The sequence below is a fragment of the Anser brachyrhynchus genome, assembly GCF_964034855.1.
Source record: "Anser brachyrhynchus genome assembly, chromosome: 7".
Lineage (NCBI taxonomy): Eukaryota > Metazoa > Chordata > Aves > Anseriformes > Anatidae > Anser > Anser brachyrhynchus.
The window spans coordinates 35775738-35788132 of record NC_137701.1 but is presented as its reverse complement, the minus strand read 5'-3'; the positions used below and the strand labels follow the sequence as shown (position 1 = coordinate 35788132).

The window sequence follows — 12395 nt, the reverse complement described above, 5'->3', positions numbered from 1 at the left end:
AGAAATTTCTCAGTAATCATTTTTTATAAGACCCTTCCACAACAGCCCCGCTGCACATGCAAATTCATGCGTGCTTGCTGGGTTTTATGACATTCCTGGAATTACTACACGGAATGTTTTTAGTGATATTTCAGGTGCTGGGGAGATACCCCGATAACTTCTGTGCTTCGGAGGGAAGGGCTCATCCACCCAGACACTTGTGACCATGCAGTGCCTAGTATCACTGGCAGAATTTAGCTTTCTGCCTGATATTGTGTCTTCTGGCATTTGCAATAGTATGGCTCTGCAACACACTGGAAAAAAAGGTTCTGCACTTAAAAATGCCACAGGAGTGAAGATGAAGCAAGTAAATACAGGCGCCCAGCTGTTGGAAGCGAAAGCAGTACAAACCGGGGGGCGGGGGGCCAGAATTAGCATTCTCCTCACACGCCCGCCGCCTTCTCTAATCACAATGCAGGCATTATCAGTGAGCGTCGAATCTTTGTATTATTTCCAAGTTTCCCCTATTGTCAGTCATTGTGACAAAGTGCAGGACGATCTGACACAATGATGAATCACTCCCGACATTGAGTTTTCACTTGGCTGTCAGGCGATCTCAGTAGGCTGCGTCACCTGAAAATGCCACAAGACTCAAATTGCGTTGTGCTTCAGAACAAAACCGGAGTTGGGACAAACTCCACTGATTCAGGACATAAACGAGGGAGTCTGGAGGGCTGGCTCGGGTCCCTCTTATCCAGGAGATCTCTGTGTTTTTCCGGTGTGAAGGAAATCACAGGATTTATTAAAACATCTTGCATGCAAAACAGGAGGATGTGTTGTTTAGGTTTTCAAATAAATTCCTGCATGGAAGGACTCGTACTGTGTGCATTTATTAAAATACTCTGTTCAAGATGTAATTCTTAGCAATGCGTAGGGTGTTTTATCCTAATAGTTTTGGTTGTATAGATAAAAATGAGTTTCTTTCAGTTTCTTTTTCCTGCGTGGCAAAAATATCTAGCAAGCTTTTCATTTCCTCTGTGAAGCAGGTAAGATGTAGCAGTGCTGGTGACTGATTGATGTATAGTCAAATGCAAATATGCTTGTTTAAGTACATGCCTTGCCTTCATGTATATTTGCTTGTTGGTGCTATTGTAAGTCCAGCCCAGAAGAACATTGCTCTCTCCCACATTATTATTCACAAAGGCAGCTTTCTGAGTTATTTCTGTTCTTGCACAATATTCATGATAGCAATTTGATACCTTAGCAGTTTCAAGGTTATCAAGTGATTGAAAATCCTACTGCTTACTTCAAGGTGTAACATATAAACTCTACTGCCATCCATTCTAGTAATATAATAGTTTTTCTTAGTGTCTTTCATGAACTGCTGATTTAAAGTGTAAGCGAACTTCAGAAAGGGCTTATCAGCCCCAGACTTCGTCAGCGCTGCTCCGCCATGGAGCACAGTCCCTTGAGTTTGTATCGCTGCATGTAGCACTTGAGCTAGCAATATTTAATCTCCTTCAGAGATATTGATACATCAGCTCCAGAATGAGGACATTAAACCGCAGTCATAATGAGAAACAAAGAAGAGGTTATTCATCTCACGTGTCGAAGGGCTAGCCTCCTTTGATATGAATCTTATGAGGGAGAATTGCAGGTTGTAGATCACGGGGTTTAACTTCACACTGAAGAGTATACACAGAGCCACACGATACAGCAGTGTTTGGTAACGACAAACAAATAAATGTCACCGCATGCTTAATGAGGACATTGAAGAAAAGCCCATCATTTCTCAACCTGTTTGGAGGCTCCCAGCCACCCACCGAATTTTGGCTCCGGATGTAGTTTGGGTGGTTTCGGATTGGCGGATAGTGTTGCTTGATGGGGTTTACATGGTGGCATCTGCTTAAGTAACAGATGTCTGTGCCACTAAGGTGCTATGTTCTCACTTTTTATATGGAGAGAAATTGCTTCTCAAAGAGTTTTTATTGTCTTCATGCAAATTAAAATACAAAATTCCTCTCCTTAAAGGATCCTCATTATAACAAGAATCTTAAATAATCATAAATACATATGCAGCCTCATAAAATCTTTTGCTCTTTGGATATCAAGGAAGTTCCTTATGCGATGCCAATTGTGCATGAAATTAGTTCGTATTTCAACTACCAGTAAGAAGATACTAGCTTTTATTTTGTGAAGCCCCACTGGATTTCTAAACAAATAGTGCAGAATAGTTGTTTGTGCCAAAGTATTTCAAGGAGAAAATTTTGCATTCTGTTTTTTACGCAGTGCTGAAGAGGAAGATAGAGTTCTGTACTTATTCCCTAGAAGCCTAGTGAAAGGAATATATATGCTTTTTATCTTTCCTTTGCCAGTTTTCTTTAGTAGGCAAATGCGTGACGTCTTTACGGATTCATTTTTTAACCAGGGATTTAAATCTGTGAAGGAGTCATGCCTAGAAAATGACACCCACAGATGCCAGCCTATTTAGGGCCAAGTGTGAAGGTGCCCGAGTCCTTACATTCCTGGTTCATCTCACATAACTTTGCGTCAGATATGACTGAGTGTCTTGCACAGCTATGGATTCCCCATCCATTTTTATTATTTCCAGTGACAGAGAGGGAAGAAGGATTTTTTCCTTTATTTATACATTCACAAAGAACAGCGGTAGTGCTCCATAGCATGGCACCGTCAGGAAAGACAAAAGGAAGGGCTCCTAAGAGGGACGGCCCCATCTGAGTGAGCCAAACCCTGGAGCAGATGATGTACTGCAGCAGGTTGTTTGGGGATTTTCTCTTATAGGCTACTTGTGATGGGGCAACAGTCCCTGAGATGGACAGTGAGCTATCCCTGTTGAGGAGAGGAAGAAAGGATGTGCTAACGCCAGCCTAGAACGTTTACTGGCCACTCCCAGGCCCTCTGCAGAAAAACATGTGGGTTTCAATTGGCATTGGAAAACACCTACCCATGTCCTCACCACCCCCAGGCAGAACAAATTACCCACTGCAGTGACATCTTGCCCACCCTCATCCCTCCCAGCTGCCCCCAGGAAAGTGTGAGCATCCATGTACCTCCTCTCCCTTCGTGTGGGCTCAACCATCACCAAAATTGTGGGGAACTTGGGAGAAATAGCTAAAGTCTTGTAGAAAAAGGAGCCTGGATCATTTCTGGTCTTGTCATGCAGTGTGTGCTTATTTTTGTCCATTTAGAATATGTCGCATTGAGGGAAAATAAATAGAAAAAGAAGGTGAGGTGATCAGAAATGTGATTGTCAATTTTTTCCCACCTGTATGATGTGATGCGTTAGGAGTCAGAAAGCAAAATCTGTTCAGTGTTTCAAGGGGTAAACCTTATTTTAAACAGACATTTCTGATATGACCTTTTCCTAACAGTATTTTTTCATATATCTGCCCAGTAGACTGAATACAGAGGTGGTGGATGTGCGCTGTATTATTAACCTAGTGGCAACAACATTAATAACATAGAAGGGTGCTTTATTCTACTGCTAGTGCTCGCATCTGTTTCACAAACATTACCAAGATAATCACATTCTTCCTGCATCTGCTTTGCTTTAGCTCACACAGATAATTCAAGGGTAATGCACCTTGTCTAAGCTAATTCTAAAAACATGCCTCAAACACAACAAAAAGTGCTTGGTGGGTATTTTGACCAAATGCACTACATCAAAGTAAGCGAGTAAACTGTAAATGTTTTGAATAAACTTGGACAAAAATAGGCATTTTTCCAGCCATGTTTCTACCATTAGTTGTTCGAAGTTTAAGCACCGCCTTTGTGTGAATGCAGAGCAAAATGCTGGGCAACCTGTAAGGCAGCCGGCTGCTCAAGTCACAGGTAAGGGGTAAAATTTACAGCAGTGCCCCAGAGGTATACACTCAGGTCTGAGATGGGGGCTGGAACTAGTACCTGACCCCCTCAGATAGCCCCCAGGCTTTCGGTAGAGCTGATGTGGGATCACCTACACAGGATGGCACCTTTGAGACCATACACCTACTATGAACAAGCTTAGAGACCTCTGGGTTCAAGTCACTGGGACTTTGCCCAGTGGATTCACACATTTAGTCCTGAAAAGCAGGATTGTGCAGATGATTTTCAAAAATGAGGTTAAATAGGCAAAATTAATAAATATAGTAAATGATGTACTAAATAACAGAATGTTTGTTGTTCATTGAAAATCAGTCAGAGGTCAGACCTCTGAAGGAAGCCTTGAATTCTCAGTGAAGCTGTGCTTGTTGCATACCAGATATATCAAACCCTGCTTTGTCTTCATATGATGAAGAAACATCAGTGACCGTTACTATCAGCAGCTCCTGTAAGGTACTGTGATCAAGCAATAATATTAAGTGTCAGAAGCTTGAAATGACTTCATTAGAGGCAGGAAAGAAGAGAATTTATGAAGGCATCATTAGCATTTTCCTTTTTAAACGACATGCAAATTCCTTGCAGGAACATATGCCGAGAGTCCTCCGTTAGCACTTGCAACCAAAAGGAGTCTCTTCCTCAACACTGACTACCGCCTGTCGTCTTACAGAAAGGGTGCCATATGCTTCCAGAGAGCTCACACCACACCAAGCATCACTCCATTCATAAGCTTGATTTGTTGTAATAATAAGTTCTTTTAAATGCTGCTTCTCCCAAATAACAGGTATTAGAAATTCATTTAAAAATTATTATTATTATTCGCATTTGCAAATAAATTCATCAAACAGACTTGATTGGAAAAGTTTAGCTTGCATTTGATTGATGTTATTTTAAAGTGCCTACCAATATAAAAGAGCTAAGAATAATGAGGATTTCCCAACCAACTCCTGAAGCTCCATAGCCAGAAGAGGCAGTTCTGAATCCTTCCTAAAATAAAACTAGTTTGTGTGTAGCAGATCAACGTTTGTGCATTTGGAAACTCAAGATAGCAAAGAGTGGTCTGCAACAGGCCATTTTTCCTCATCTTTCAATGCTAAAATACAGAACTGGGTATTTGAAAGCAGACAGAAGAAAATGAACAGAGAAAACATGTATGTTTGTCTCCACTAGGAAAATATTTAATACTTATTGAAGTTATTTAATATTTAAGTGATCCATGAGTTACCTTCTCATTACACTAATAAATGCTCCCAAATCTGCAGCATCTGCAGCACTAATTGGACTTAAAGAGAGACCTTGCTTTATCTGTATCATGTGGAAGGGCATTTGGCCCAAGGTTAAGTATTACTTAAAAGGTAAGAACACAGCCTGGATTTGCTTCTTCAGCCCAGCCAGCACCGACTTCTGGGGGCTACCTTCTAATTTAGCCCAGAGTAAGCATGAGTTAATTTATGTCTATTATATTTTTCCTCTGCTCTCACTTGCTCACATCACTGATACTCTGCTCCATGCCTTTCCATCTCTGTTGTCCTCCCAGTTTTGCTGTCTATATATTTTTAACTCAAGATTGTTATATATTATAATTGCTATAATTCCTCTCAGAAAGCCAATAAAATTCTATCAATAATTAATCATTTAAATTAAAAGAAATATGTGACAGGAAAACTTTGAGCATCCTTAGTGGTATTTGGATGTTGTCCAAATGAAATCATGCCAGGGACTGTTCATGCCCTAAGTGGGAATTGTTCACGGCCTGCAGGACCGAGGAGTGAGGCAGGACGAAAGGCTGGATCCCTCTGCTGCTTATAGGAAAGAGATTTTAAAATGTCTTGTTGACGCTTGCACACGAAACACTGCCCTGTCATTGGGAATAATAGGCAACAAATTGTTACAGTCATTAGGGAGCTGAAAATGAGAAGTACAGGAAACAGCAATTAAGCAATTTCAAGCCTAAATCATAACAGCGCAAGAGAAACTCCCCAGATGCCTTTGCAGCCTTTCAAATAATCACTGGGTAAGTTTTGCCAGGAAAAGAAAAAAAAAATGGAAAATCAATGAGTGTATTCATGAAAACACAGAACAGCAAAATCAAATTAGGTGAGGGGAAGTTCCCAATGGAGAGGAAGGGAAAGGACGTACGCAGGCTGCACAGTCCCCATGCCGAGGGACCCGGCGGTGCAGGAGCCCTGCCCAGGGACCTCCTCATTACAGGCAACCTCTCTGCCTGAGGATGAAGGAACACTGGGGTTTAACAGGCATGATATTTCTTGTGGTTACTTTGGTGATGACCTGAGCAGAAGCCACAGCACTGCTCCTAGCCTAGCCTCGTTTTCTGCCAAGCACCATTTGCCATGTGAGTATTGAGTCTAGGAGTCTTGTCCTGAAATCTTAAACGTGTTTCTAAACTAACTTCATGTCTCGGTTAAGCAGGAATGTGCCTGGGGGCTGGACTCTGCACATACCTCGTGTCTGTCAGCATAATATCTGGCCCCAAATGATCCCTTTTGAACCACTTTGTGCAGCCCCACAAAGCCCGGTGTTTTGAGGAAAGCTGGGTTTGCAGACACATGCAGCCATCTGGGCAGCATTTGTACAGATGGGCTCATAGTTTCTTAGGGAAATGAACCCATTACACATGGGCATATTTCTTTGCACCTAATGTGAAATACTTCTTGTCAGACATGAGTCGCTTTGGGACCAGTGGGGCTATGATGCAGTGAAGAGCCTGAGCATCCATTTATCTTTAATACCATAAGCAGAAGCTCATGGAAACCATTAGAAAAGAAAAAAGAACCAAATAAGAGACAGCTAACTGTATGAAGTCTCAAATCTTAGCTCCAGGTAGCGCAATCAGCAGAATATCTACTTCTTCCCATTTGCATGATTAATTGACATCTTGTTAACTGCTCATTAGGGACACCGCAAATCAGCGCAGAACAAAATAAACACATTGCAACAGAGAAGAGGGCCTCTAATTGTGAATTATACTGGGAACAAATGGGGTTTTGAAACACATTTCAGGAGTCAATCTGTGCAGCGTGTGAGGTAAGATGCTGAAGGAGAACTTGGTGAAGAGCTGCTCCAGAGCACCTGCAGCTGCCTGTGCTGCTGCCCCAACCCTGATGGGTTCCAGCCCATGCTTTGTGTCCAAATGGTGATCTGAAGAGCAAAAAGCATGTGCACACACAAAAAAGTAATCTTAGACAGGTATTCAAGCTTATTGATTGAAGTAATTGATGTATTACTCCAATGAATTTCTTGGTCAATTTATATGGACCTCTGACTGCTCGGGTTTACATGTGGGTGAGACTTCAAGTTAAGCCATGCAACATCCTTGTCCTAGTGATGAAGGCTCAAAAAAAGACTCAAGCAAAGCTGCATGTAAATATTCCTCCTCTATGTGCAGTGTTTATACCTAATATATAGTGCCTGCCTTACAGAGGTAGCAGTGCTGAGGGCAGAAGCCAGCAGTGTCACGGTACGCAGACACCCAACATTTCACCCCCTTTGAGAGGTCCCCAGTTCCCCTCTCCCTGCATCTAGGGCAGAAGCCCAACCCTTCAACAGAGCCATGGGCGACTCTTCCTAGCCACGGGTGGATGAGTTCAGTGGTTTGTAGGGATGTGCTGAAAAAATGCAGCTCCCTACACTAGTAGCTCATGTCCCAGAGCAGCAGGCTGAGGTTGTGCCTTCCTGTCCTGCCTGGCCAGGAGAGGCAGCAACCACCTAATAGCAGTGGCAACATGAGACTTTTCTTCTCCCTGTTGCAGCCTGACAGCTCCAGTATGGATTCTGGGCTAAATGGCATCTTCTTTCCACACACCACAGAGTAATTTAATTTGTTTTCTTTCCTGCTTGTTTTGTATTGCAGCAGCAGAAAGGACAACGACTGATAAAGGGAGGGAGAGAGCTGCAGCAGTGATTTTCCATTTTATTTATGGCGATATATATAAAAATAGATCTCAGAGCTGACAGCTTTGTTGCTTCTCACTGCTGGGCTGGCACGTGGAGCTGCACCTCCACCCCAAGCACAAGGGTGGGCACAGGGCTGAACCCCCTGCGCAGGGCGACTCTCAAGAAAGCAAAGGTGAGAACAAAACAGCCAACAATTTACAGCTTATTTCTAGTGGAGGAGAAGCCTCGAGCTAAATCTTGCTCTCCTAATGCTGAAGTCAAAGGGGCGAGTCCTGTGAATGGTGAGAGAGAGGACTGGGAACTGGAGACAGCAAAGTACCACTGAAGGAAAATGTGAGAAATATCATTACAGATGGAAACAGCAGCATCTGGCTTCTATTACAGCCTTTCCTGAATAGCACCCTATTTGCGTGAGAGCTGAGCAACGAATCATGCTTTTTGACCAAAAAAAACTTGCTAAAAGAGATGATGAACATTTCAAAATCAGTGGCCAGAACAACTGGTGATGTACGAGTGCCAGTGACCACCCCCTTGAGAAAAGCAAACGAAATCTAGTGGGGTGAAACACAGGCAAGTAAAGTTGCTATGCTATCATTAGCGTTCCTTTTGAAAGCCACTCTGACAGACATGCACCTGTTATTGACTGTGCTGCCTGTCTATGGGTCTTATTTTATTAGAGGAAAAAAAATTAAAAAGAATGCAAGCAAACATTGCGTGGGAACAATCGAACAGCAAATGACACAGAGAACAGTCATTACTTCTTTTTAACTTAGGGGAGGTGTTCACAAACAGAGAAAAAGAATATATAAGAATCTTCTCAAATAGGGACAACAGTATTTAAGCACACAGATTTATGTTTTCTATTGCGCATCACTGGAGGAAGCTGTTTATACACCCCTTTTCATGAATACTGCAGGTGTGATGCAAGTCCTGCCACACTTGGCTAAACTTCAGATATCCCCAAGGGACTGCACAGGGAATGACTTTGATGGATCGTGGTTGCTCTTGAAACCGAGCTGGGAGAGATTAGCGTGTCTCAGGCAGAAAGACTCCGCTCACCTGATTTTTTTGTTCTGATGAGATAATTTTTCTAATTAACCTCAATAACATTCCAGACACACGGCCCTATCCCACATAGATGGAAATACATTTTCAAATGGACATTTCTCTCTTAACCACGGTTGCTAGTACTGAATACATAGTTTTAACACTTTGGCTGCCAACCGGTTCGTTGGGAAGCTAAAGCTGAACATTTGCAACAGAAACAGAGGATGCCCCCAAGAAATCTGCCCTCCCATGGGCACCAACGGGTTGTACACACACTCATTGAGCAAGGAGAGCAACAGGGACTTAAGAGCAGCCTTACAGGATCAGGTGCAAATTTCTATTTGTTTCTCTCCTGATAACAATCCAGGCAGTCGGCAGCACTTTCCCTCTTTGGGCTGGGCCTGTGAGACTGAAAATGATTTGAAAGCCACCATGGTGGTATCTGGTCCTTTGGAAGCACTTGGTCCCCACTGCCCGGTTAGGAACAGGAAGGACCATCACACAGACCCCCTGAATTCACTCTGGAAGAAATATGAGCTATTCCTCCTTGCTCCCACCTGCTTCGTTTAAAAAAAAAAAACAAAAACAAACACTCAAGTGCCCAGCCAGTGCTGCTCCAGGTTTACAAAGCTCTCCTGAGCCCCCTGCCTCTCACCTGACTTTACACCAGCAATGATTTTCTGCTGTGTAGATCTGGAAAAGCAGTTGTCCACTTCCCAAAAGGAGCCATGGAACCTCTGACAAAGAATGAGTAACTCCTCAGTCATCATCTCACTACCTCCTTTGCACCAGCTGCAAGTGCTGTTTTGACAGCCTTCCCAGGACGCTTGCTGGAGGTGGTGTTTTCCTCTGATACCCGAGTGATACCAAAGCTTGCTGAGAATGCAGTATAAAAATAATCATTGTCTAGGTTCATAAGCAGTGAATGTGAATTTATTTCTAAGCATTGATCATATTTCCAAGTCTCTGACTGTAGTCAGACCAATGGAGCTGTGTTTAAAACATCTCAAAACATCATTTTATAAACCTTCTTGCAAGCAGAACAACTGAGAACTAATATAGGCAACAACCTTTATTTTCCTCAGCACTTGGGACTTTAGATTTAAGGAGAAGGTTTAGCAGGATATTTGGCACTAACTAAACAGAATTTAAGGAAGGGGCAATGTTTATGTGAATTCTGATAATTAAGACAGAAATTTTAAAGTTATCCCTTTTTTTTATTTTTAATCTCTTCAGAGGTGATGCCAGTATCTTATTATCAATCTACCTTACTTCTTCTCATAGAAAGATGCTACTCCAGGTTCTGCTGCAGCTGAGCTCATACACTGCTGGGTGTCCACTCTCACATGAGTCCATAGGCTCTTTACCACATCTCCAGGCATTGCTCTGGGGGAGCAATATTTCTCTAGGCAGAAAGGATCATTCTGTGAGATTAACTTTCTATACCTGTAACAAGTCTTTTGTGTAAGTCCTCCCAAACAGACAATGACACTGTCCATTTCTGACCCAGGCCTGGAAGACTGTAAAATAAAAGTTTTGAAAACTAAAACATGCCACTAGTCGAAAGTAGTCTAATTCTTTTAAAAATTATTCATGCTGCTGGATGAACATGCTAGCAGGGAGGTGCCATCAAGTCCCAAAGACATTCATCATGACAGTTCACAAAATAATTTGCAAAAAATTCAGGCTTGATACTATCTACATATATTTTTTGCTCACCAGGTAACACAGTTCTGGGAATGTGTTATACTCTTCCAGACACACTTTGGTAGGGGGTTTCATTTCATTTTCTTTATTTCTGAGTCATACAGCCTTTCTGCCTTGTCAGCCTTTGCCGTAACTTTTAAAGGACACAGGCAGAAGAAGAACAGATGGAAGTAATGATAATTGCTTACTCTGAACATAACAAAAAATGCACAATGCCTATAAGGTCTCATCCAAAGTTAATGGAAAGACTATCAATCTCTTGTACCTATATTGCCTCTGTTACCTTAGGATCTGAGCACCTCAGCAGCTTTCAGGAATTCATCCTCAGGACTACGTAAAGTAGGAAAGCATATTTTCCCCATTTAATTTTAGCAGAGAAAGGCTTTTTGTGCTCCTTGAGGTTACACACAATGATGGAGCAGGAGTTTGAAGCTGGGTGTTTCAAGTCCTTTAGTTGACTTGATGGTGGCCAGATCCCACATGGCCTGCTGAATGGGTTCTGGATCCAGCTCACCCTCATGGGCACCTGCTGCTTCTTACACTAAATATAAGCCATATGTAGCATATTGTACCAAGCATGTTGGCCAAGTGAGATATAATAGCTATTTAAACATCTCACATTTTCCAGCACATCAAAACCTGGCTCTGAGGAATATAATCTCAAGAAATTACAAAGACAGTATTAATCATACCAAAAAAAAACATGGGATTTTTCTATAGCTCACTAAAAAAACATAGAACCGTAGAATATCCCAAGTTGGAAGGGACCCATAAGGATCATTGAGTCCAACTCCTGGCACCACACAGGTCTACCCAAAAATTCAGAACATGTGACTAAGTGCACAGTCCAACCGCTTCTTAAACTTCAACAGCTTAAACCTAGACTAAACCTCCCCTGCCTCAGCTTGACTCCATTCCTGCAGGTCCTATCACTAGTGACTAAAGAGAACAGATCGGTGCTTTCCCCGCCACTCCTCCTCGTGAGGAAGCTGTAGACTACAAAAAAAGGACCCTAGATAACCCAAGACTCAGACTCCCCTGGGGAGCAAACCTCCCCTAACTCCTCAAGCTTCCTATATGGCAAAGGTCAAATGATCCACACCTGGCAGGTTTCACCTAACAAGGGTGGAGCCAAGAGACCTTGTGGAATAGGCTCATCTACCTGGCTTCAATGTTTTAAGGTTAATTGCTCCTTATCACTAATAGAAATAACTTGACAAGAGGCTTAGTGGTTAGAGTTGACCTAATGAATTAACTACAAAAGGTGCACAAGGGTCATATTTCTGTTAGTCATTCTGTGAGGAAAATTAGTACAGAGCCTGTTAAAAAATAAAAATAAATAAATGAAAGAAAAAAGAAAATGACCTTAAAGGCAAAATTGCTATCATAGATTTTCATCTGTCTAGTCATGACAGATAAAGAATATAGCAATCAGAATTACTTTTCTTGACATTAATATTATTTAAATTTGCTTTTTCTGAGATCTCTTCTTTATGCAGGACTTTTCAAAATCTGACCCCATGACCTCTGACTACAGTATTTACTTTGGCTGCATAGAAACTATCACGTATAAATGCCGGGATCCGGATCCTCACTCACTATTCAGGTCAAGGACTGGGCTGAAAGTTTTGGCTTTAATTTGGTTACATGCTTACATTGCTGTTTTCTGGCAGGTCATGGGATTGGCTGTCTTTGGGGAGCTTATGTACACAGGGCCCTTAGACTGCAGCCAAAGTGTTCCTCTAGATCTGGAAGTTCAAAGATGGTTGCAGTCTCCAAGCTCAGACACAACCACATATTATTCTGGCACAACTCATTTTTGTGTTCCTTGCACTAGCTGTTCCTTCACCTTCTCTTCAGATACAAGG

The 12395-nt window shown here is 42.2% G+C and overlaps 1 long non-coding RNA gene across 4 annotated transcripts; it reads right to left on the bottom strand.

Moving 5' to 3' along the window:
• Window positions 1–8373: 8373 nt before the first annotated feature.
• LOC308197768 lies at window positions 8374–11664 on the bottom strand. 4 transcript variants are annotated; one of them, XR_013953261.1, is made up of 4 exons: window positions 10811–11611; window positions 10540–10660; window positions 10093–10225; window positions 8374–9696 (listed from the first exon to the last, which is right to left on the bottom strand). It is a non-coding gene; the product is annotated as an uncharacterized lncRNA (long non-coding RNA). The 4 variants fall into 4 exon arrangements; XR_013953263.1 differs by lacking the exon at window positions 10540–10660 and having other exon boundaries at window positions 8374–9377; window positions 9476–9696; XR_013953260.1 differs by lacking the exons at window positions 10540–10660; window positions 10811–11611 and adding an exon at window positions 11630–11664.
• Window positions 11665–12395: the final 731 nt, after the last annotated feature.